This window comes from Rhinolophus ferrumequinum, chromosome X (genome assembly GCF_004115265.2).
Source record: "Rhinolophus ferrumequinum isolate MPI-CBG mRhiFer1 chromosome X, mRhiFer1_v1.p, whole genome shotgun sequence".
In the NCBI taxonomy this organism is placed as follows: Eukaryota; Metazoa; Chordata; class Mammalia; order Chiroptera; family Rhinolophidae; genus Rhinolophus; species Rhinolophus ferrumequinum.
This window is the reverse complement of record NC_046284.1, coordinates 119,905,398-119,930,145: the sequence shown is the minus strand read 5'-3', so window position 1 is coordinate 119,930,145 and position 24,748 is coordinate 119,905,398. Positions and strand designations below refer to the sequence as shown.

At 49.0% G+C, this 24,748-nt stretch overlaps 1 protein-coding gene across 1 annotated transcript in view; it reads left to right on the top strand.

Moving 5' to 3' along the window:
• Nucleotides 1-24,748, top strand: part of TBL1X (transducin beta like 1 X-linked) — a 179,880-nt gene that overhangs the window by 3,416 nt on the left and 151,716 nt on the right. The window contains exon 2 of the mRNA XM_033104859.1: nt 18,686-18,772. The gene's annotated coding sequence lies outside the window, so the exon portion shown is untranslated. The remainder of the gene's footprint in view (nt 1-18,685; nt 18,773-24,748) is intronic.

Sequence of the window (24,748 nt, the reverse complement as noted above, 5' to 3'; positions counted from 1 at the left end):
TCCCTTGGGCTGGTTGGAGCCTTTGGTGTCACCATCATTGAGTCCCCGTGTGGCTGATTGAGAGGCTCATCTGATATATTCAAATCTTTGCTTGCTGTGGGTACCTTGGGCTACCACCCGCCCCTTGAAGTTCAGGTACTAAGGAGTACGGCTCAGTCGCTTGAGGTCAAAGTCTTAACGTATTGAAAGGCTGGCAAGGAATCGTTCCAACAAAGTGAGACTTCACAATAGTCGAAGTATTTTCTTTTTCAAAAAAAAAAAATGTCTGAGTGTTCACTGTTTCCTGTACACCCGGTCCCTGAGTCAGGATGTTATTTTTATTACTTAGTTGGTGTGTCGTTTGCATAGTTCTTTGTATTTTTTTATAGCAACAGGTTAGACATTTTATTTGTAAATGAGGGTGGGGGAAAAGTCCCATTTTGTGTCTGTCAGTGAGGTGACTTCCCGTATCAGCCTTCTGTCATTGGCGCTCACTTTTGCTTCCTCTCAGGGCCCTGCGGTGGGTGAGCTCTCAATGTTGGGCTGGAAGTTCTTGAACACCTGGGACACCTGCAGTTCTCTGCCAGGGGGTCCCTCCCGAGGCAGGCTGCGCCCAGGAAAGCCATCTCACGCAGGTCCTGAGTGTCAGGAATTGAGAGTCTCAGTCACCTGTGGGTAGGAAAACACCCAGCTCAAACCTGGGGCCGTCCCCATCCCTGCATTCTGCTGGGGTGTCCAGACCCCAGGCCCCACGCATACGGCATTGCCAGGCCGAACCCTGGGCCTGGCGACAGTCACAGTTGCTCTGCTGTGTGAGGTGAGAGTGTCCCAGCTGTGGTTTCCCCATGCCTCGAATTCACCCCTCTCCCCTTAAAAAAAATAGTACGCTACATCCAATCACTTGGTAATCTTTCGCCACCAAAGGCATTTTAAAATACAGTTTCAACCAGGAAGGAAGACTACAGTCATTTTGTAAACACTTTTTTTTCCTTAAGTTGGAAAGATAAACTTTTTTTTTTTTTTTCCCCTGTAACTATTTTTAGTGTGAAGGAAGTAAGTGGCCTCTGGAGCGGAGACTGGATGTGAGTTGGTCCCTTGGGTCTTGCCTTCCTTGGCCCTTTGCTGTTCTCCGTCCTTTCCGTGGGGTTTGACCGAAGGGACTGCACTGGCCAGATTGGCAGAATGTGACCCAACAAAACCAAAATAAAAGCTGGCTATGGGAAGGGACTAAGAAAGTCAACAATCTCCTACTCTGAGAAAGAGTTTCAAATCTCCAGGGAGAAATGCGATGATGAAGGAATTGGGCATCCCGGCGCTTTCTTACCAGGGACTGGAAAACTTGACTGGAGACGATTGTCCCCTGAGCTGGCAGCCTCCCTCCAGGCCATTCTGTCCATTATCATCACTGCTGTCAAATATTTATGAAGAATCCACTGCCTGATTGAAGAATGCAGATGGGAACCGGAGGCCATTAAAACATTGAATTGGAGCAAATTTAAAGTTCAAACAGAGGAGAGAATATTTATATCTTACAAACGAAGTCCAGTACCATTTCCTTTGGTTTGTTCTTGGCGGATGGGCACAGAGATGGCGACAGGGCATGGTGTGTGGGTTGGAGAGGAAGAGAAGTCTTGGAAAGAGGGAAGTAGAGAACGGGGTGGTGTGTTGGAATCGCGTTTTCAGCGTTGAACGCTAGAATCTTGCAGTCCACGAATGGTTCTTGATTGGAGGCGGTTTTGCTTCCTACGTTCAAGGGGGCATGTGGCAATATCTGGAGATGTTTTCGGTTGTCACAGGTTGGGGGAGGGGATGGGTAGTGCTGCAGGCATCTAGTGGGTCTGTGGAAGCTGCTGGATACCCCACAATGCGCAGGACAGTCCTGCCACAGATGGGTCCGCCCTGAATGCCAGTGGTGCCCAGGTGGGAAAACCACCCGTGATTATACAGTCAGTGCCACCGTCCTGTTTGGGGCAAGCTCAGTAAGGGTGGTGGATGCCAAGAAAAACTATATATCAAGTTCTGTAGTTCTCAGGCGCCCATGCGGTTTGTGGGGATACAGATAGTAAGAGTTTTGGGTGCTCACTGGAGACGCGGAAGGAAGAGGTGGGAAGGAGTGAATTCAGGAGTTTGAAGAGCCATTAGAAACAAGAGCAGGAGGGGTTGGGGGAGGGCCAGGCTGCTAGTTGCCTAAACTCTCACCACGAGTACTTTTGAGAGCTCCAGGTACAGGTACATCTTGAACACATATTTCTCAACTTCTTGCTTTCCGTTTTGCTGTTGTTGAAGCAGATTTACTAGGTCTTACTTTCGGTCAGCTTCTTGGAACCTTTGGTATCATGGAAAACAAACCCTGCAAACAGCACCTGTCTTATGTATTCGCGGATCTTCCTGGTCCCCAGCAGCATGTCCTTTAACCTGGATTTGGGGTCACCCCACCAGCAGGCAGGGGCTCAGAGGGTGGAGGCAACTGGATGGAGTGTTTGCTGCTTCCAAGACTCTGGGTGCTGCTTGAGTCACGAGTAGGTTGATTAGCAAAGCGGGGGCAGCTGGGGACGGCTGTGCATTTTCCTGGTCATGTAAGCCTGGTCATCCTGAGTGACCCGTGGCCCCGTGTCATGCTGACCCCCATTGGAGCGCCAGGTCTAACCTAGGCAGGGCCTTCTGGCTGCTGGTCGTCAAGGGGCACGTGACACGGCTGTGAGGGATGTTTGATTTGCAGGCAACTCACCATGCACTTGACTGCACCTTATGGCCAGTTATCTTCTCTAGCATTAGTTTTCTCATTGAGAGAGAGAGAGAGAGAGAGAGAGGGAGAATAAACTTTATTTCTCAGGCTTGTAGAATATTAAAGGAGAAAGGATTGTTACCATGTGTGGAGCCCACCCTGCTTTTATTTCCTCTACTCCGAAGTTGGGAATTGGGTGTGGAAATGTATCTTTATTTGTTAGGATGGTCTCCAGCGATCGCTTGCTTTCTTTTTTTATCTTTTTATTACCCCTCTTAAGTTAAATTCCGGGGCTGGCGTGCATATATGCGTATATACAAAGGGTGCCAAAAAAATGTATACACGTTTTAAGAAAGGAGAAAACTGTATTAAAATGGTAATACTCAATATGTACCAATAACAGATGAATACAAGTCATGTGTATACACTTTTTTGGCACACCCAGCATATATACATATATGGACAGACATACACTTATAGTCCCTCTATATTTTCTAAATTAGTATATAGTAAGTTAGGAGTTTCAACATGTGCCATAGACCTGGTTAAATACCACTGCAGTCGGGATACAGAGCTGTCCCTGCCCCCCAGAGCTGTCCCTGCCCCCAGAGCTGTGCCCCAGCGCTCTCCGCTCTCTGCTGTGGTGCCCCCTAGGTGCCCCTTCCCCAGCCCGCAGCCAGGGCACTGCCCCTCAGCTCTGCTCTCCTGTCCTGGTAATCACATCCTTGCTCAGGAAGAAACTCCCAGCGGTGAAACCTTCCAGCCTCCAAGCTCCTTCCCAGACATCCTTCCCAGACATACGAACCTCATGCTTTGGCACGCGCGGGGCCCCGGTGCTGCCCGCAGAGCGACTTTACGCCGTGGTTATTATCAAAAGCAGAGGAGAGCGACACTTGTCACTTCTTAATACTTGTAAGAAGCCACAGTGACAAAAATACCAGGAGTCTTGTTGGGGCTGCCAAACATTGGTTCCTTTTCTCTGCCAGTGAATCCTTGCTGCCAGATTAGTTGAAATGGGATGTGTTTTGATGCCCTTTCAGAGAATGTTTCTCCTGAACCTTTCAAGACATTTACTATGTAAAATGTATCGGTGGGTTAGAGTCCTGTCTTTAGTTTCAAAAACAGGACCGCACACCTGGAGGCAGCACATTTTTCCCCCGTGGGGTGATGATTTGAATATCAAATAGGTTAAAAATAGCCAGTTGTATTTGCATTAGTTTGTTGTAGGAATAAAACGAATTCCTCAGGCTGGGCTTCTGTGTAGTTCTTAAGCTGCATTTTGCTTTGGGCCATCGTTTCCGCTCTCCGTGATCTAATAAGAAATGGCGTGTGTTCTAGAAGAATCCTTAGCCTGGCGTTTTGGCTCCTGGCGTCCTGCCTTGGGTGGTCTGCCTGCTTCTGTGGTGTCTTTAGCCTGTGTGTGTCCTCACACAGGGGACTGAAAGGGTTGGTGAGCTGATCCTCAGGCGTCTTGCACGTCTCGCGGGTGAGGGTTTCAGTTTGGAAAAGGGACATTTGTGTCCCATGCTTTGCCTGACCATATCAGCCGTGATTAAAATAGGCAACATGCAACTTCACGTTGATAACTCTGTTGCGTGTTTACAAAAAGAAGACAACCCAGCAATTCAGAAGACACTTGGGCTGCTGGCTGCCTGTCAGTAATTCTTCTGAGTGTCATAGTTTTCCAGTCTCGCGAGGCCCTTTAAAATAAACACAAATGGTGCTCGGGGCAACATTCACAGTTTATTCTTGAAGACAGTGTCTGCTTTGGAGTCCTGTCATTTTTCCCCTATCGGGTGGATGTACCCGGAATGCTTAAGAGAAAACACCAGAGTTTTCTTTGCTTGTTTCCCTTGAGCCTGGAACCTAGCGTATGACACCCGCCCAGTAGAAAGAGCACAGAGCTCTTTCCTTTCTGCAACACTTGCCCCCAGCCCCCAGGCTGAATACAGAGGCAGGAGGAGGTAAGGACCCCTCTCCTCGCCCCCCACCTGGCCACCACCCCACTGCAAGAAATCGCAACCGTCCTGGAGGGTACTGAGAACGGGATACCCATTGTCATCTGTGCTGGAGCCGAGCTGGGAGGACACCGTCCCCTTCTCAGAGAGCTCGACGCAGGAGCCCTTGTCATTAAGCCTTGGCATCTGTGCACACATCCGGGATCGTTCAACCTTGCAAACCTTTCTGCTCGTTTGAACCTCCGCTTGTTTGGACAGAAGAAGCTTACTGTACGAGATGCCATTTTAGTTCTGAAACCAAACACACACTTGGCTATGGTAAAAACCATATACATCTTCGAAAGAACGGGAGGAAAATTCAGCACTACTCAGCGGTGCTTTCCGTTTTTAGTGCGTTGAGGGTAGAGGGTAATTCTTAGTCTTCACCAGGCTGGCTGTGCTCCTCTGCTTGACCTCGTCACCTAGACGTCCATTTGAAGGGGACAAATGAGACAGTGGAGTGTGTGTGTGTGTGTGGGGGGTGTCTCTTACCAGAGTCACGTGCAGACGTCTGTAGCACTGGTATGCAAGCCTAATTCACAGCACCTATAAAGTTCCAGGCGGTTGCAGCGTTTCACGTTGTGTTTGGAAAAAGCCCTGAGCACAGAATAGACGTCCTTACTATTTGGTTCATGGCGGGGGGTGGGGGGAGTAGGGGTGGGGGGGTGGATTGAACATGGGTCCCCACCTGAGGTTCTTTTTCCAACAGAATCATGTAGGCATTTGAATCCCATGGAACTGGGATGCCACCTCTGTGTTGGGAAAGGCTTAGCTATTCCCTGTTACCAACTTGGACACTGTGGTTGCCAGGTCCTGACAGTTGCAGGTCAGTTTGGGAGACACACGGTTTCGTTGAACTCCTAATTGGATTGTGAAAAAAAATGCCACAGGAGGTGTGTGTTTCTAAGACACACGGGAGGTTCCAGGCCCATTTTAGCCGTTTCCTGGCGTCCGCAGAGTAAGACTGCAGAAAAGCCTGGTCGGAAGGAACAATGTTGGAGGTGCATCCAGCTCCGAAGTGGATGAAGATACGCGTTCGTGATGTCACATGTCCAGTGCATGACAGGAATTACGCAGACCAGCTGAGACCAAGCGGAGAGGCCTGGTGATGGTACAGTTGCCTGATAAATGTCATGGTGCTCTTTAAAGCAGCCGTCTCCGCATTGTGTGTGTATGCGTGTGTGCACACGCGTGTTTGTGGGTGCGCACGTGTGTACACTAAGGGACCGAGACGCAGCCATTAGTGCTGTGACTTAGGAAAGACGCAACATGCCATGGCACGGTACCGTGCCCATTTGGGACCTACTAGACCTGGTGTGTTTTTGAAGCTGAAAAAAATATTTGTGTTTTAGAACCAGAAGACTGTGTCTCGGTGGCAGGTGTGAGAGGAAGCTTTGGCACAGTGCTGTGCTTTTTTAAGCATTTCATGACTCGGCAGTATTTTCATGATCATTCTGTGTATCGATGAGCTGCTTTCATTGATGGAAGCCCTTGGGGCTCTCCAGAGCGGGGCGTTTTGTTGAAGAAGGGGTTCCGACTGGACATGAGATGCTGTGGCAACTGGCTTGTGATGAAAGTCTTTGGGTGCCTTCAGTCTGGCTGTTCATTTGTCTCCCCTCCCTCCCAGAAACATATTTCATCCATCGTGGCTGTTATTAATTTTTTTTTTTTTTTTTTTTTGCATTTCACATTGGAGGCTTTTGAAAGAGAAAACTGTCACTTTAGTTGATGCCGTACTACGGGTGTTCCAGAGAGTAAATAAATAGATTATATTCATGCCTCAGGCCACCTTGGTGGCTGCGGAGAGGAGACCTGGGACTCGCCTGTGACCTGAGGGGCTTTTGGCTCATTTGCTGAAGATTGGTTTTTCTGGAGAGTCTGAATGTCAAGCACAAGTAGCCCCAGGGTTTTCACACTCGCCTGTTTGTTTGTGTGTTTCACTTGAACCTAGAGCTCTGTTGGTTTTGGTTTGTATGTATCATTTGGGGGGTTTGCATCTATTTTTGCCTTGGTGCTATTGTCTTGGCAACGTAACTCTGTAGAGAAGATGAAGTAATAACAATTGTACATTTTCTGAGTACCGACAGGACACTGCATTAATGCTGGTCGGGACGTGCCGTGGCATTCATTGTCCTTTGGTAAACTGAAATATGTATCTCCTACTTTAGAACAAACAAATCTGCTTCTCTTTATGGGGATACTCCGAAGGCACCTCCTGTAAAGAGGAGAAACAAGAAGTACAGTTTTTTATCATCTTAGTTTGCACCTTTGTCTACCCTCCAGAGATCACGACGTGGATGCTCCAATAACACATTGAGTTATCAGGAGGATTTTGGGAATGGACTCGGCTGCCCCCTTTACAGGAGGAAGCGAGACCGAGTATTTGACCTTTAAACGGGAGCCTTGGCCGGGTCTTGACTTCACATCGCATGCAGGTCCACAGATACCAGTCACTTCAGCTCTGGACCGGTTGTGGTTGTTGACTGACAAGGCAAATAATTAGCATTTGATGGTTCGCCAGCCCAATTACCCTCCGTAATGTTTCAGACGTGCATCCAGAGAACGGCCTGCGCGGAAGTTCATTCTGGTTCCCAGATGCACGCCTCAGGTACACGTGAAGCGTGGGCAGCTGGGACGATTTCTGGGGATTTGAAGTACAGGGGTGTGAGGCAGGGAGGTGGGGTCCAGTGGGGCCAAATGGTGCAGTCCACTGAGATAGTCTATCCATGCGCTAAGCTTCAAGGGAGAACATATAATAAAACCAATTCGTTTATGGCGTCGTCGAAGTACCGTTTACATAATTTATATCGAGGAAGGCAGTTACTTCTCGTTAGGAAGATTGGGTTATTAAAATGAGCTATCTTCATTTTCCCACAGAAATAAAAAATCAATTGTAGTTCAAATAATTGTATGTGAAGCTTTATAATTGGAAATTGGAAGCTAGCAAAATTATATAACCCTGGTTAATTACATTAGTCGACTCAAACTAAATATAGAATGAGATTAGCTCATGGAACTATTTCATTTTTATCTCAGTCAAGTCCAGATCATACCTACTCAATGGTCAGATAATTTCTAGTTACATTGTATAATTTTTTTTTGACCATCCTGGACGTGGTTTCAGAAAAGTCAGTTGAAACGAGAGACTGGATATTTTCATTATCCCCTAGTTCATGTTTAAATCTAAAACGGTGCACAGAAAAAGCTGTCTTTTGTGAATTCTGATTTTCTCAGTATGTGTGTTATTACACACACACACACACACACACACACACACACACACAGCATTGTATGCCTGGCACAGTAGACCAGTGAGCTGGGGGTCCCATTTTTCTGTGTGGCACTTGCTTTAAGGGAAGTTTGAGCAGGGTTCATAGTTCACTAAAAGTAAATGTTCCACCGTCTCTAATTTCCTGTCGTGTTTGCTTTTCCACTGAGTGTTCTATATTTGGACAACAAATGTATTTTTCTGCATGGGTTTCTCTGTTGGCCCAGATGTCCATCAGAGTGGAATTCCTCTCTGTCCACAATACTGGGTTGGACGTGCCCTAGTGTTTGGTTCTCTGTGGCTCCTAGAGTTGAGGTGGATACATTGTAGACTCTGGCCTGGCTAAGATGTGTGTTACTTTGTTTCATTTGGGCTTGCCACAGATGTTTGCTTAGCTTTCCGATGGCTTACTGGCGATGCCAGCTTGTGGTGATGTTTAATTTAACAGAACTGGAAGTCTGGCGTAGGATCAAGTTGATTTTCTACAACGACTTGATTGAGGTATACATTATATACCGTAAAAGTCGCCTTTTTGAAGTGTACAGTTCAGTGATTTTTTTTTAGTCAGTGTACCCAGTCGGGCGGCCATCGTCATAACCCAGGTTTTGCACATTTTCATCACCCAGGCGGCTCCCTCACGTTCACCGCCCGGCACGTCTGCCACCCAGCCACAGGCACTCACCAATGTCCTTTGTCTCTGCAGATTTCCCGGTGCTCAGAACAGGCACCTATGTGCTTGGCTGTTTCACCTTCCACACGCCCTCCCTGACAGGCATAAGTGGGGAGAGAGGCAGGAAGGGAGGACATACGGCTCAGGTCTCAGTCTCCTCCTCTGTGGAATCAGGATAGGAAGAGATGGGTTGCAAGCTCTGGAGCAGCTCAGCGTATCAGGTCCTGTGCGTCGTGGGGAATCGTGCGTAAAGGTCCCCCTTGGACAGGTGAGGAGTCAGGGCAAGGAGCTGCCTCTCCTGGGATGGCCCCGTCCCCAGAGAGCAGGACACACCGCCAGGCAGTCGTCCCTTCACGCTTCCACCCGTCTTCCATCTTGAATTCCCATCCTTGTTTCTTGGCGTGGCATTGACTGAAAGTTCCCTCTTGACCAAGGGTGTGTGCTAGCTCAGTGGTCCTCCTCCGGGGGTAGTTCTGCTCCCAGGGGACATCGGACAATGTCTGGACACATTTCTGGTCACAGATGGGGAACCGGAGGCTACTGGCATCTAGTGGGTAGAGGCCAGGGCGCTGCCAGCGCAAAGGATGGTCCCATGTGCCAACAATCGGTTACCCTGCACAAGAGGCCAGTCATGCCAGGTCAAGAAACCCTGCCTTAACAGCTTTGTACCTGGTTGGTGGTCGTTTTAAAGGAGGTGCTTAGAACTTCAGTAAAGACTTAGAGACTCTGGGGCTTAAGGACAGAATGCAGGCTGCCTTCAGTCTTCCGACAGCCCAGGGAATAGGGATTCTTCCAAAGCAAAGGATAAACAAGATTTGGGGAGATAACTTGAGGGAGAAAATAATGGCTTGCAAGTCCCTTAGAAGTAGTTAGTCATTTACAAATAAACAGAAGTTACAGTGTAGGCAGAGAAATCTGGGGCCACCTCTTGGCTTTGATCTGGGAGTCCTATTTCCTCTCTAGCTGTTCCCCTAAGAACTGAGAAGGAGGGACGAAGATCCTACCCCTGCATGAAAACCAGAAATGATGACCGTCCATCGATGGAAGGGCTGCTTTTGGCAGTCGCCTCGTCTTGGGGACTCTGTGTAGGCCAGCTGGGGCGGGGCTGGCTTCTGCGAGTCCCACACCTTTGTGATTCTGCTGGTGGGCGCTCTTGGTTTGTCTGGGTTTCGGTAGGATTTTCCGTTGCTCCCTGAAATGTGCAGTGTAATAATCGCTGGCCCTCTGCCAGCACCCAGGGCTGCACCGGCCCCTCTGCCACCTGCGTTTAGTTTTCTTGGGCGATCTGCCTTGGGGCGCCCTGAGAGCTCGGCCCGGCAGCCTGCATACCAATTCCCGTCTCTCCCTTTCATCTCCCAGCGAGGGCTGCCCCTCCCCCATCGCAGCTCCTGTTTCCACCCTGTGGGGCCCCTTCCCCCTGTTCCCCCCGCCCCCAACCCGCCTTGCTCCCTTCCAAAATACAAGGTCTGTCCTCCGAACAGATCTCTTTTCTTGATTCTTTTGTCTCTTTTGCCTGTCCTGAGCTCATTCTGTTTTCCAGGGGAATCCCTGACGATATGTTAATTTCCCTGAATTTAGGCAGTTGTATCTTCTTCTTCCTCTGGGAATAACCAGCCTTGACAGCCCACGTGGGACATCGTAGCTCTGTCTTTCGCGTGTCAGCTGTCCACGGACAGACATGTTGTCTTGTGTTTTTACCTAGGTGGAATCACGTCACGCTTGTTTTGCTCTGTCTGCGTTCTTTCCTTTTACAACTTGATTAAGGTATAACTGAAGTCCAGGACACTAGGCCGGTATTACGTGTACAGTTTGATCAGTTTTCTCATTTTTGTTGTCTTGATGGTGGTGCTGGCCTCACAGACACCACGTGAACGAGTATTTGTGTCCGTTACAGATTTCCTTGTGCCTTTCTGCAGCCGCTCTGCTCCAGGCAACCATTGCTCACTCGCTTTGCTGGATGGGTGAGTGTGCCTTTTCTAGGGTTGTACGGCAGTGAAAGCACACACGGTATGCTCAGCGTTTTGCCCGTGTCTCTCGCCCAGCGGAACGACCGGGGGCCCCATCCACGCTGTGGCCTGTATCACTAATTTGTCCCTCTTTCAAGCGGGGTAGGATTCCATCGGCTCTGAATGCACAAGGGTCTGTTTATTCAGTTGTTGAACACTTGGGTTTGTTTCCATTTTTTGGCTCTTACACTGCTGCTTTAAATATTTTTGTGGCCATCCCAGGGGTTCTCAAATGTCCACGTGCCAGAACCCCCGGAGAGCTTGTTAAAGCGGAGGTTGCCAGGCCTCACGCTCCCCCGTGAATTCTCATTCAGCAAATCTGGGGTAGGGCCCGAGACTCTGCATTTCTGACGAGTTCCCAGGTAGTACCAGGGCTGCTGGTCTAAGGGCCACCCACACTTTGAGGGCCCCCGCCTTAAAGAAGTCTTTAAAAAATGCGCTTGTCCCTCCTTTGTTACTTGTTCCTCCTGCACCCCTACCAGACCTTTCCTTGTCTCGTCGGGTAGACTGTCGTTTAATCACCAAGCTTCCCATTTGTGTGTGGTGGAATGTGTCTGTCTTTTCCTTTTGGCTTATGGGTTTGGCTTCTTTATGTCAAGGGCTGATACCAGTTTGGCGTTGGTCAGGTGCACATGTCCCCAAAACGCCAGCCGTGTTACCCCCACCCGACCCCATCGACAGGAGTCTGCCCTTCTTGGACCCACGTGGGGCAGACTTGGGGCCCAGGCCCTGTGCCAGGGGCTCCCCGGTGCTGTCTCGTCCCCTGGGGCCTCTGGGAGAAACCCAGCTGCTCCCCTGCCTCTCCTCTCACAGCGAAACAAAACCCATCCTTTCTCCGTCCTGCCTCCTCCACCTAGGCCAGCGGGTCCCAAACTGGTCAACGCACCTTATTTTCAGTTTGCCCTTCAGGACTCTCTCTTGGGTCAGCTGCTTTGGAGCAGCTAGAGGTTATCCGTAGGTGGTTACTCCCGTAGCCGGTGTATTTGTGATATATGTTTTTTTTAATTTGGGGGAAAGATACTGCTTCTATTGTAGAGAGAAACTTGAAATGACTGCGAACGCTTCTTTTTGCACCAGCATCTTTCCGAACTTGATCAAGAGACCCCAGGTCTTCCCACGCGGCTCCTGAGTCCTTCTGTTAGACGCCTCGGGTCACGTCGTCTCATCTTGTGCTGCTGACCTCAGCACATTGCTTCCCCGTCTTCACTCACGAGACGCTGGGCGTCGGCTTGTTATGCAGGAGCCCAGGCTCGTTAAGCAGACTCATCTCCTTGGGATGGTTGAATTTTCAAAAATTTGCAGTGACGGAATCAATGGCTAATACCCTAGTTTCTTCACCAGCTATTTTTTAATATGACAGGTCTATTGAGATGTAATTCACGTACCATGCAACTCGCACCTTTAAAGTGTATAATTCAGAACTTCCCTTGTACTTGTAGAGTTGTGCAGCTGTCAGCACTACCAAATTGTTGCAGCCCCCCCGCCCACCCCCCCAAAGAAATCCCAGGCCTGTGAAACCATCACTCCCCGTTCGCCGCTGCCCCCAGCCCCTGGCAACCACCAGTGTACTTTCTGTGTCTGGATTTATGTTCTCTGCACGTTTCCTGTAAATGGAGTCATGCAGTACAGGGTCTTTAGTGTCTGGCTTCTTGCACGGAATGTTTTCGAGGTCCATCCAGGTTGGAGAATGTGTTGCTTTAATTTCTTGGTATGTCTTTTGTGGAAACGGGGTAATCTGGGAAGGCTTGGGGTCGGGGTGTGGGGTCGCGGTGGCAGGATGGTCCGGGCTGAGGAAACCAGACACGCCACTCCTCTCAGACGCTGGTTCACAAGTGGGGTGTTGCTGATACAACCGATTGCCGTTCAGCTTCCATTCTGGCTTACAGAGTAATCCTCTTCCCCTTTCTCTTTCCTTCTTCCATCTTTCCCCCCTAAAGGTCAACGTAGCAAACAGTTTTGGTCAATGAAAACTGCACCTGCGGACCCTCTTCCTGTACTGCGTTTTGGGGCGGGGTTTTTCGAGGTCCTTTCTTGGGAAACACACAGGAAGGTTGGATTTTGCAGGTGCTTATGTGAAGTTCTTTCCATCCCTGAGGTCGTGTGGTTTCAGCCAGAGGTTGGCTGCTTTCTAGGGCTTCCCCAAAGCCATAATCCCCGCTTACACCATAGCAGAATCGTAGAGTTGTTTGCTTTTCTGTGTTTGTAGAGCTTCTGTCCGTGTACGACCACCGTTACCGTTTCTGGGTCCGGTGGGGGATGATGGAGGCTGGTTTTTGTCGTCATCCATGGTCCACAACTTCCCGGGGCGTCTGTGCTTATAACGAGGGGCTTACTGGTCAGGCTGCTGGCATGTGCGTTCTCGCAGTTGACCTTATAATTGCTAGTCGTAGTGTCCTGTCACTCTTGTGACAAATGACCCCAAACTTCCCGGCTTGAGCAATTCCAATTGATTATGTTATATTTCCAGAAATCAGAGGCCTGCTGTGGGCCTCCCAGTTATCAGGGCCTTGCACGTTTCTTTTCCAGAGGCTTTCAGGGGGGATCCATTTCCGTGGTTACTTTTCAGCTTCTGGAGTGGCCCTGGGTTCCTTGGCTTGTGGCCCTGCCATCTTCAGAGCCAGCAGTGTGGCACCTCTCTGACCGTCCCTCCGTGGTCCCCTCTCCCTCTCCATCTACCGCGTGGAGACCAGGCACGCAGCGAAACATCTTACAATGCACAAAACAGCCCCCCAGGAATTACCCGGCCTGGGCCCACATGTTGGAGGCAGGGAAGCCCTGCACAGAGAGGCAATTTCCAGGCGACTGCCGTGCATTTGGAAGTTTGAGAACCACGTCTTGTGGGGCTGTCCCCAGTGGGAAGGGGGAGCAGAGAGCCTTTCCGTTTAAAGATGTCACAGACCTACCGAGGAGAAGGGTGTGGTGTCATATCTCATAGGTGGCTGCCCAGCGGCAAGTTAAAACCCAAGGGTCTTGGCGAGGTCTGTAGGATCTCAGTGGCCTTTTCCCCATTTGCTCGGTAATGCGTTCGTTTTTAAAGTTGTATGAATTCTTGACTATTGCTCAACCTAATACAAATAGACCATTTCTTTGGTGTTGAAAAATCTGTTTTTTATTAGATTTCCATTATGAGATGACTCATTTTTTTTTTCTCCCCCTCCAGGTGGCCTTTTGCCAACTCATTCTTTTAAGCACGTACGTTCCTTACCAGCGAGATTGCAAATTCTTGACAGCAAAGGCCGAGCCTTAAATTTCCTTTCCGCGGTGCCCAAGTGTACCTATGGCAATTATCGGTCAGTTGCTAATGGTATATCCGTTGCCATCCACCTTACCCTCTGCTTAAGGCTCATTTATCACGCTTCTGCAGACTGGCCTTTGTGCCTCGCTAGAAATCCTGCTTGCAGGCTTCAGGGCCTGCCGGGGAGCCGGTTGGTTGCCGTGTGGCAGGAAGAAAGCTTTGACGTCATTCGAGGAAGGGAGCTGTGTCGTGGAGATGCAGACGGCCTCATTCCCGACCTCCTGTGCTCACATGGTCTTATTTGGGGGATTTGAGATATTGGAGGTGTGAAAAAAAAAAAAAAGGAGGGATTCCGTGGTGGTGGGACAAGCAGACAACAGTGCAGTGAGTCAGAGCGTCTGCATTCGCACCTGCAAGGCACACAGTAAACAGACACAGATTTTATTTTAAAGTGACGGGGAGGTGGGAGGAGCGTTCGTCTAGAGGATCCTGTGTCACCTAGAGTGTGTTATGTCCAGATCAGCCAAGAGTCACCTGTTCGGGCTACCAGCAAGTTATGGAAATAATTTTGTTATAAAAAACTCCCCGCCCCCCGTTTAGTAATGATTCATCGGAATGGTTCCCCTTGTCTATATCTATCTGTGGGGTAGTAATTGTGAGAGCAAGGCTTTTGTTCTTCCAGATGATACATGTGTGTCATCTGGCCTGCGGGATGTGGGCAGAGAGTCAGGCCTGCAGAGGAGGTGCCGTCCTTCCGTTGTTCTTAAAATTATTTTTAATTGAGATAAAATTGACACATAACACTGTATCGGTTCTAGGTGTGCAACAATGATTTGATACATGTATCCATTGCAAAATGATTGGCACAGTTAAGTTTATCCATCACCACATGGTTGCAGTTTCTTTTTTTTTCTTTCTTATGATGGGAACTTTTAAGATCTATCCTATCAGCCATTTTCAAGTAACGATACAGGATCGTTAACTAAAGTCACCATGCTGTACATTCGAGCCCTCGGACTTAACTCCTCTTACGGCTGCCGGTCTGTGCCTTTCAACCCCCTTCACCCATTTTGCCCCTCCCCCACACCTCTGCAGCCACCAGTCTGTTCTCTGTATGTCCAGGTTCGGTGGTTTTTGACCAACTTCTGTCCTCGCCTCTCATCTCCTTGGCAGCCTGGACACCACGTTGCTGTGTCCGACGAGCAGGTGACCTAGAAATTGACACATAGTAAAAGAAGGGTTAGAAATAGAAGTACGGTGTGAACTAAGTCCAGGGCAGGCCCGGCCTCACTGCCCAGTGAGATGGGCCCTGGCTGCCCGTCGGAACGGCCACATTTTCCCGTGCGCGCCTAGTGATGGCAGCTGTCCTTATGCTGCCGATCTTGGGAGTTTCCAACCCTGTTTTTGTCGAGCATGAAGTTCACGTGAAGATGTAGAAGTGAAGCAGTCGGAAAACCAGGGTCAGTTTTTAGGAAAGGAACCCCTGCCTCGCTGGTCTGTTACTGTGAAAGGCACGGGGAATGTCGCTTGTGCCCAACGAACGACTTGAGCTGGAGGACACTTAGGAAGAAATCAGACCTCTCTTTCTGTTCCGCTGCCTGTATCAGGACGTCTTGAGTGTTAATTCCTGTCACACCGCAGAAGAGGATTTCTGTTAGCATCTTCTGCAGAGAGTGGAATGAGCTTGAAAGCAGGAGTGTGTGTGTGTACGAAGGGGAGAAAACACTGGAATGATGAATCCGTTTGCAGTGCAGGGCATGTGTTAAGAGACGTGCTTTCCAGGACAGACGATAACACTGCGGCAGTCAGCCGGGTTTCTGACGTGTGTGATGGAGAGAGGTCCCAGCGGTCGTTTACGTCCACCCTGCCACAGGGCACCGTCTCAGCTCGTCTCTGCAGAATACTCTCGAGGAACCCTTCATGCTTGTCAGAAGTGATATTTTTCTGCTGCTCTCAGTGTGTTTTAAGCAACTAGCTGCTGGCATTATCGGACAAGCAATCTCCATGTCCCTTTGACGACGGCGTCCCCGTCGATGGTGACAGGCCCAGGGTGTTCTTGCTTCCTAGAACTTCTTGCTGGCCACCCACCCTCACGCTCCACTTGTGTAACAAGTATAACGGGAAACGAAGACGTTTGCAGATAGGTTTTTTTTGCGGGGGAGGGCGGGGAACAGGACTTTGTTGGGCAACACCGTGTTTTCCTGGATGATATCAAAGTAGACCCATGTACTTGTGGGTTATCATTTCTGGTTTTTGGTCCAATCTACAGACTGTTGTTTCCCTGCAAAGGTAAGATCCCTTGAATGGGAACAGAATTATTGAATTTCAGTCTCAGTGTTGTCGTTCACCACCCATGTGGTAATGACCCCAAGAAGAAGGGATCATCCTGCCAACTGAGGGCTTGGGCCAAATGCTTTCAAGGTTGTTCCAGCGCAAGATGCTTGGTCCACTTTCAAGACCGTCCACAGCCCCTAGTTTGAACTAGTGGAATTCTGGGCCTTCCTCTGCCGCTTACGGTGGTGGTCAACATTACATATGGCGCCATCCCGGGTCTGAAAAGCCGTCTTTGGGATCTTCTCTTGTCACCTTACAGGGAATTCTCTATAATAATTATGTTCAGTCGAACTTCTAGGGACTAAACTGCCTTGAACAGGAATCAGGAAAGGCCCACCTTCCAGCACATTCCATTCTGTAGGGTTGTCTCATGTTGAGGTCTGAGAACGTGACTTGTGGACCTGGCCCAGTGGATGCGAATTAAAGGCCCATTTGGACTGTATCAAAGAAACTCAAGTTCAGATACTTAGTCCAAATAGAAGTCAGGAATACGGTTCCTGTTATCTCGTGATCTTAGTCCGTTTGGAAGATACACAAGCTTGAGTGGTGGTGGCAAGCGTCACCAATGGAGGGATTTGTTTTTCCCTGAAAAGTCCTTGGACAATCAACTCAAGAGGCTGTGTAATGTTTTATTTTGTTGTAAGAGCAAAACAAACAAAATACAGTTACTATTTTGTATTGTTAGAATATTTAGCTGAAGAATTTTTATTGAAAATTGGTAGTAATCTTTTGTGAATTTGAGTAGACATGTAAGACGGTTCCTTCCTGCTTGATATGCTTGATCCTTTTAGGATTTGGGTCAGAACAGTTCTCCAGGAAAGCAGAATTCTGTGGTTCTGTTAGGATGGCTCAGATCACCAGAGAAATTTCTACCTTTAGCTCTTTCTTTATTTTCCCTTCTCGTCTGCTTTCTTGGAAACGGTTCCACATCTGGTCTTAGAGGAGGTCTAAAACGGGAAGGGAGAGTAACAGACTGTTTCGTAACCAGCTTTTGCTTCTTGCCCAGAATACTGTATTCGTGCCATGCGTTGCCCCCTTAAAAATGGAGATACATTCCAGAGCTGCTCCTGAGAGATGGTGAGCCGTGGACGTGGGAGGATTGCTGGGACGTCAGGTGTGACGTGGGCTCGAGAGACCAGCCACCTGAGGGAAAGGATTTATTCATCCTGCAGCCCCTCTCCGTCGGTCGTTTCCTTCTCTTTGGCTCTGGCTGTTGCCTTTCCTAGCTGCCCTTGATCGTCACTGGAACCAAATTTCACATATTCAGAAGCGCTCTGGGCAGAGAGAGGCTGCCATGCACCCTGGCTTAGCCGGCCTCGCACGTAGTGATGAAGCAGCAATGAGAAAGGAAGGGGTGGGACCGCGGAAACAACTGGTGAGCTAAGGAGAGCTGACGGGGATGTGTCATTCTGTCGAGGGATATCTGCAATAGGAGCACATGCGAAGATGGTTTTTGGTCTGTCTTAGGTCAGGTGGGGATGACGAATGGCCACGTCTGTATGCAGTTGACGTATTCCGTCAGAATTCTCGTTATCCCTGGCGGTTGTGTGTTATGAAGTCGCTGAGACTTGACAGAAAATAGAGGGTTGGGTTCCTGGGAGCCTCTGGTCACAGTGTGTTTTCAGCCAGTCAGATCATACCTTTGTGCTATGTGTGCTTCTGTTGGAGACGTCTTATTGAATGTATATTATTGATTCACCCCCATGGAACTCACAGCCAACCACATGTAAACCGTACCTGCCTGCAGCTCATTCTAAACCGGCGGCTCCACCAAAAAGCACAGAAATGTGAAAAGCAGGCCACGCAAAGGGGCCTGTTTACAGCCTGGGAGCTGAAACGCGCGGGCTTGTTCAGCCTCAGTTGGAAACGTGTGTGACGGTGGTGAATCAACTTTGTTCCCACTCCGCAAATGTCCGGGGGTTGGGGGGGAGGTCGCCTACATTTCAGCAAAAAGGAAAATTCACACATACAGTATCCTGACGTAATGAAGATCAACTGTGTGTGTGCACACTGTGTGTGTCTCTGTGCTTCAGGCGTGTGCACACACGCGCACGCACACATATGCACACACATAAATATATTTTTGTTCTGAGAGAGACTTGTAACAGCCGGAAAGCCGCCAGCATTGCCGTGCTTGTGTCCTTGGGCCTCTGGAGGTAGCGGTGTAAGTGTCGTAAGCGGGGGAAGGCCTGTGAATGCTCACAGCGGTCGGGGACGATGGACTTGGGGAAGCCTCTAGACTTCGATGCGTATCTGACAAAGTGGGGGTCAGTCACACGGTGAGCTCTGGAGCAGACACTGCCCCCTCGTTACGGAGAAAGGGCCTCACGCTTTCCTGACGGGGAGAAACAAAGCCTTGGAGGGTTGGCAGGTGCTTTCTTTCTGCAAAGGAGATCTGAACGTCATACCTCCCCTCCTGCCACAGTTAGTTGTAAAGCAAACTTTTGATTTTGGTTTTCTCTATTTGCTAGGTTGAACAGACCCGTGCTGCCATTTTGATGAAAAGCGGTCGACTACTGGTGGAGTCTGACGGTTCAACCCAGCAGAATCTTTTCAAGGTATAAAGACGCTGCTTGAAATGACGATAACACCAGTGTCGTATTTGCTTGTTGAGAAAACGCTGCCGTACCGCACCTGAAACATGGTTTCAGCCACGTGGGAGACAGCTGGTGGCATCAGGACTCACTGGGGATTCTTGGTTGGTTTTATCAGGGTACCTCCCCCCGACCCCCAGGTTATGGTGCAAAGGGAACCACGGTGTTTATAAAAAACAATGTGTTGAGTTTATGAGAGGTGTTGCTTGTGTATGTATACGTAAGGTTGTTTTCATCCATGAAAGGGAGGTGTTTCTGGGCAGCTCCTTCTCCTTCAGGTTTTGTGGCTGCTGGACACTGGCATCCTGTATTAAAGTTCCCATGATTAAAAACATGTTTTAAGGACAAACAACAAACTTAGGATGACAGCTTCGGAAGCGAGGAGACGATTAAGTACCTTTTGGTTGAGCGTGTCACCACCAGTGTGTGGAAACACCTTCTCAATGGGGTTGTCACATACCCGCAGTTCATTTCATTAAAAACATCCTCCTGATAAAGGATGGGTGACTTCTAATAGCCATAGAATCTATTTGGAAAAAAACAAAAGTGCTTTATTCTTATTTGGACTTCCTGTAGAGAAGTTCGGTGAGCACCTTGCTCTTTTTCTGTTTCAGGTGAGATAAAATCTGAGACCCATTCTTTCAAAGACGTTTGCCCTTACCCCGTGTTCAGGGCTACCGTCAGGGTCCTTGAGCCAGCGGGCACCAGCCTCACACACACCGGTAGTGTTTACTTGTGGCCGTGAGGGGACCATGGGACATCTCAGTAACCGGGACTCTGGAAGGACCTAAAGATTTGGTCTTGGGTGCTGTGATTTGGGGAAAGGGTTATGGCGTTGGTGGTCTCTGAAATCGATTATGTCCCATAGCCTAGCTGTGAGTGCCAGGCCAGCCCCCAGCTGTCGGCAGCTGCTGTTCTCTTTCACTTGATACCTATTTGATTGACAGAATAGATGAGTCTGATTGATCGAATGAAGGTGTGCTTAAACATCGGAAATATCCAAATAAAAGAATGGTCCTAAAAGGATTTCTTAATCACTCCTGTTTGAAATCATGCCTGGTAGCAAGTGGAGGTGTCCCGGTGTCAGCTCTTAGTCTCTGATGCTGATGGAAGAGCAACTCCTCTCGTTACAGATGCTTAGCGGCCTGAGAGGTGGACCACATCTCAGGGTTATAGGAACTTCAAGCTGCGGGGAGGTCGTGTTGGCACTTCTTTGTGGTTCCTAGTTTAGAGCGTTGGGTGCATTCTTTTTCATGCTCTTGTGAAGATATTTTAAAATTTTCATTTGCAGATTATTTCCAGTATTTGTGGAATATTAAATTTGAATGCAATAGAAGGCATTTTTTTTTTCTTGCTAGTTCTAGGAAGAGGGGTCTTCCTACTTCACTGCCTGTGTTTGTTGCAATTCATTTTTATGGACTAGGAGGACCTTTATAGGGTTTATTTATGTCCCTTACGTTTGCCACGGGTAGTTCTCCAAACCATCAGGAGGGTGCCCCAGGAACAGAGACTCTTCGGTTTTTTAAATTTTATTAATTTTCAAAAAAACGTTTAAATGGCTTTATTTTGGTTAATGATAAGCTCACAAGATGTTGCAGAAATTGTGCTGCGAGGCCCGGTGTGTCGTCACCCGGCTTCCTCCAACGGTGGCGTGTTGCAGAACCTGAGAGCAGTGCAGGAAATCATGGGGTAACACAGTGTCCTCGTCCACAGTCCTGGTGGGAAGCTCACCAGTGTTTGCATTTGCTCATTTGTGTTTGCATGTGCGTTTTAAAGATAAGCGTCCCTAAGAGCTTCCCTTTCGAAACTTAAACAGAACGTGAATTGAGCAGAAGGGGGCGGGAAGTGGTGGGACGGTATCCAGGCATCTGGTAAGGGCCACCTTGACTTCCTTGTCGGCCGAAGTGGATGTGGCAGGTGACAGGATGCGGCAGGTGACAGCACCCTAGGAAGGCAGGAGCTGCTTTCGGGGGGTTCAAAACTGGTTGTGTGCAGTGTCCACGCGGGTGTGGGGCCCGCTCCTTTTGGAAGACAAACCTTTTCCCCTTTCGCGCTCCATGCAGACAGATGGAGAGTGGAAGAAGGGCCAGGGAGAAACCCCAGTGTAGTACGTGCTGACGTCACTGGCCCTGGACGCACAGTCAGGCCACACCTTCCTTATGTGGTGAGTGGATGAAGCACTTTCCTCTCCCCCTTCAGTGGGAGTACCGCTATGTGTGCTGTTCTCCACACCCTCAGGCCTCCCTCCCTTGGACATTTCTTTCTTCTCATCTGCTTGGGCGGTTTGCCCTTTGTCTTGCTGGGAGAGTGGAAATGGAAACTAATCGTACACTGCACACGAATCTGCCGTCACACGGAACGTGGCAGAGTGGCTTTTTCCCATGTGTCTGCGGGGAAGTAAGAGGTTGGGAGTGGTTAGTATAGGAACGGTGCCCCTGGAGTCTGTCACTCAGCAGGGGGACAGGTGGCTGCAATATACCTCCCGGGGCCTTGGTGGGGTGGTGGTGGACGCGAGCTGGTCAAGATTCAGCACGGTCGCTTTTGGTCTGTGGATGGAGAAGCTCCGGTGAAGTGAAAATAGAACCCTTTGTGACATGGAGAATAAGACGGGGAAGTTAGTGCTTCGTGTCATCCATGCCAAGTGCCTGTCTCACATTTGTAGAGGCTTGGGGGCTAAATGCAAAGGGCTTCAGAGGCAGATCTCCTGAAACAGAAAGTAGGAGGTGTGATGAAACAATACGGTGAGTGTTTACATGAAAGACACTTATGACGGTAAAAGACACATCGCCATGAATCCCCCTCAAAATACGACCCCTCGTTTCGGACACACTTATCCGATTGTTCTTGCCACTCACTTTCTAAAGCAGTTCTGGAAGTCCTCCTTCGTGAGTGTCTTTAGTTGTGCTGTGATAGCTGCCTCGATGCCCTGACACGTTTTGACTTTGGGGAGGAGCCAGAAGTCGCACGCTGTGCCAGATTCAGTGAATAAGGTGGATGAGGACACACCGTAGCGTTTTTATTTGACAGAAATGCTGTACCGGGAGCAATGTGTGACATGGAGCCTTTCTGTTGTGATCAGAAAATACGGTGAATGCTGCTGCCGAGTGCCATCCAACAGAAAGGCAGGGGTCTTCAATACAGGAAGTGGCACATGGAACCTTACTCACAGTGTGTGACAAGTTTCAGCTTGTTCGGTGCAGTCAGTCGGGTGTGAGCTACGGTTGAGAGAAGGCGTGTTTTAAAGTGTGCCGTAAATCACCCTCCATCACGACAACGCTCCGTGTCACACATCGCTTCGGGTACACGGCAATTTCTGTTCAATATAAACATTACACTGTGTCCTCATCCACCTTATTCACCGGATTGGGCACCGTGCAATTTCGGACTCTTCCCCAAAGTCAAAACGACCAGGAAAGGTAACCGTTTTGAATCAGTTCAGGGCATTGAGACAGCACAACCAAGGATGTGAAAGAGGACTTCCAGAACTGCTTCAGAAAGTGGCAAGAACAAGGGGATAAGTGTGTTTGAAGCGAGGGGGAGTATTTTGAGGGGGATTCATGGCAGTGTGTCTTCTACTGTAATACTTTTTTTGATCTAGACGTTCACTGTACTTTTTGATCATACCTCGTTGGTTAGTCGTTGCCTAGGGCTGGGGTGTGGGGACGGGGCCTGGGTAATGACTGCTAAAGGGGTTACAGGGCTTCTTCTGTCACTAGTGCGAGTATCCTAAGGCTGTGCCAATGACGGTCGCACAGCTCTGTGAATATAGATAGTATTATAAAAGCAGTTGAATTGTACATTCACCAGGTGAGTTGCATGGTATGTGATTTATGTCTCAGTAGAGCTGTCTGTAAAAGGACTTGGTATCTGGGAGGGTCCAGCAGAAAAAAAGGACTTGGTCCATTGCTTTTGTACTTTCAAGCGTGTCACCCCATGTGCCCAAAGCTCCCTCTCGTGCCCCGACTGTGCGACTCGCAGTGTGGAGAGACTGCCTCCAGACTGCTCAGTTGCAGAAAACGTGTCCCTGTGTGTTGTCCCCATGCCACCACAATTGGGAACCAGGCTTCCACAGGGAGCGGGGGCAGCATGGCTGATGTCAGGAAGTGGGGTGCTGTCATCTCTGTATTTGTATGTTCCCTTTTCTCGCCTGTCGTGGCCCTTCACCCTCCTCCAAACAAACAAACAAACAAACAAACAAACAAAAAGCAGAGAAAGTGAGAGGGATTGTAGCACAGCTGAATATGCTCCTGGCATTTAGAAAAACACAAGGCAGAAGTACAGACGCCCACCCCTTGCCAACTGCCCACGCATAGATGGCAAAGGGCAAACTCAGCAAGCCTCAATGTGACTACTCAGAGTTGGGGAGAAATTGGACAAATTTGGTCTCTCCAATCATTGCCGTCATCTTTGATGAAACGGACACAGGTGGTTTCCTTACTGAGTGCTCAGGGAGAAAGCAAGAGAAATTCAGAACGCACGTGCTTGCACGTGATGTCCAGTGTGCGCTGCTCTCCGGTGCATCTCGCTTGCAAGTGGTTAGAAGCTCATAGTTTTAAGTAACATGAAACTGTTTCTCCGCTCGTAAACATAGCAAAACAAAAAGCATGCTTCTGGTGAAAACGTGGTTTTTGAAAAAGCTGTGACGTCCAGGTGGTCATTTAATGTTTCCTAACACTCAGCAATTTTGCTCTGTAGAATGGGCGGGCTGCTGCAACTAAGTGAAACCAAAAAGGAAGGGCTGAAATTGCACGTCAGGTTAAAAACCACCAGGGTTTAGTCTCCTGAAGGAATGTTGTCTAAACAGCCATCTTTTGCTATTTTGTTACTACACGTCGATCTTTTGCTATTTTGTTACTACACGTGGTAACTGTTGCCGCAGGTGGCGACATGTCTTTGTTATAAGTTGTAAATACTACATAGTTGCAAGGGAGAATAGAAGAAACCGGCTGGAGGTACAGAGAATTGATACAATGTAGCAGGGGAGGGAGGGGGGAGGGAGACCCTCCCTGGAGGAACCAGTCTCCTTTTGTGTGTCTGAGAGTTTGAGCTGCACGGACGGGACTTCTTTATGACTTCCTCCGCTGAAACCCGAGTGGCCTGTCCTGCCTTTGACCTCTACTACTGTTTGAACTGTGGATCCGTTCCCATGTACCTGGTGCGTTTTCATTGCCATGGTCACATCCCTAGATTGACACCTGAACCTGAACTTGGGGTGTGGATAGGAATGTAACTGAGCCTGGAATGGCGATAAGGATAAAAATCCTTAGTGTTGGAGCTTGTACCTTTGTGGGTGTCCTCTCTCTTCAGGGGCCATGTCCTAGGTACTTTGTGTGGTGCCTTTTGAGCCTGCACAGTAAATCCAAACCATTGCACAGGCTCTCTGTGCTTTGCAGGTGGGGGAAACGGAGGCCAGGGCAGGGAAGGCCCAGGTCCAGACCTCTGCCCTGTGCAGCTAAGGGCAGAATGGCAGCAGGTGGGTCAGTGTGACTGTAAAACTTGTGTGCTTTCCAGGGTACCACCATGCTCTCACGTTCTGGAAGGTGTTTCCCCCTGATTCATGCCACTCTTCAGTCTTAGGATTCTGTGGTAACCTCGGGGGTCTGTGCAGCATGGTCCAGGGGGCAGAAACCAGTGTTGTGTATGCAGGAACCCTGAGAAAAAAGATGATGTTACGGGTGCCAAAAAAAAAAAATCCATGAGCTCAAGCTTGAGACTGGCTTCCTCTAAGGGAGGGGCCAGATTTGGCCCACCACCTGTTTTTGTACAGACTGTGAGCTAAAAATGGTTTTATATTTTTAAATGGCCGAAAAAAGAATAATATTTTGTGACACATGAAAATGATACGAAATTCAAATGTCAGTACCCGCCAAGTTTTAGTGGAACACAGAGACACCCGTTCATTGACCTGTTGTCTGTGGCTGCTTTCCTGCCACCAAGAAT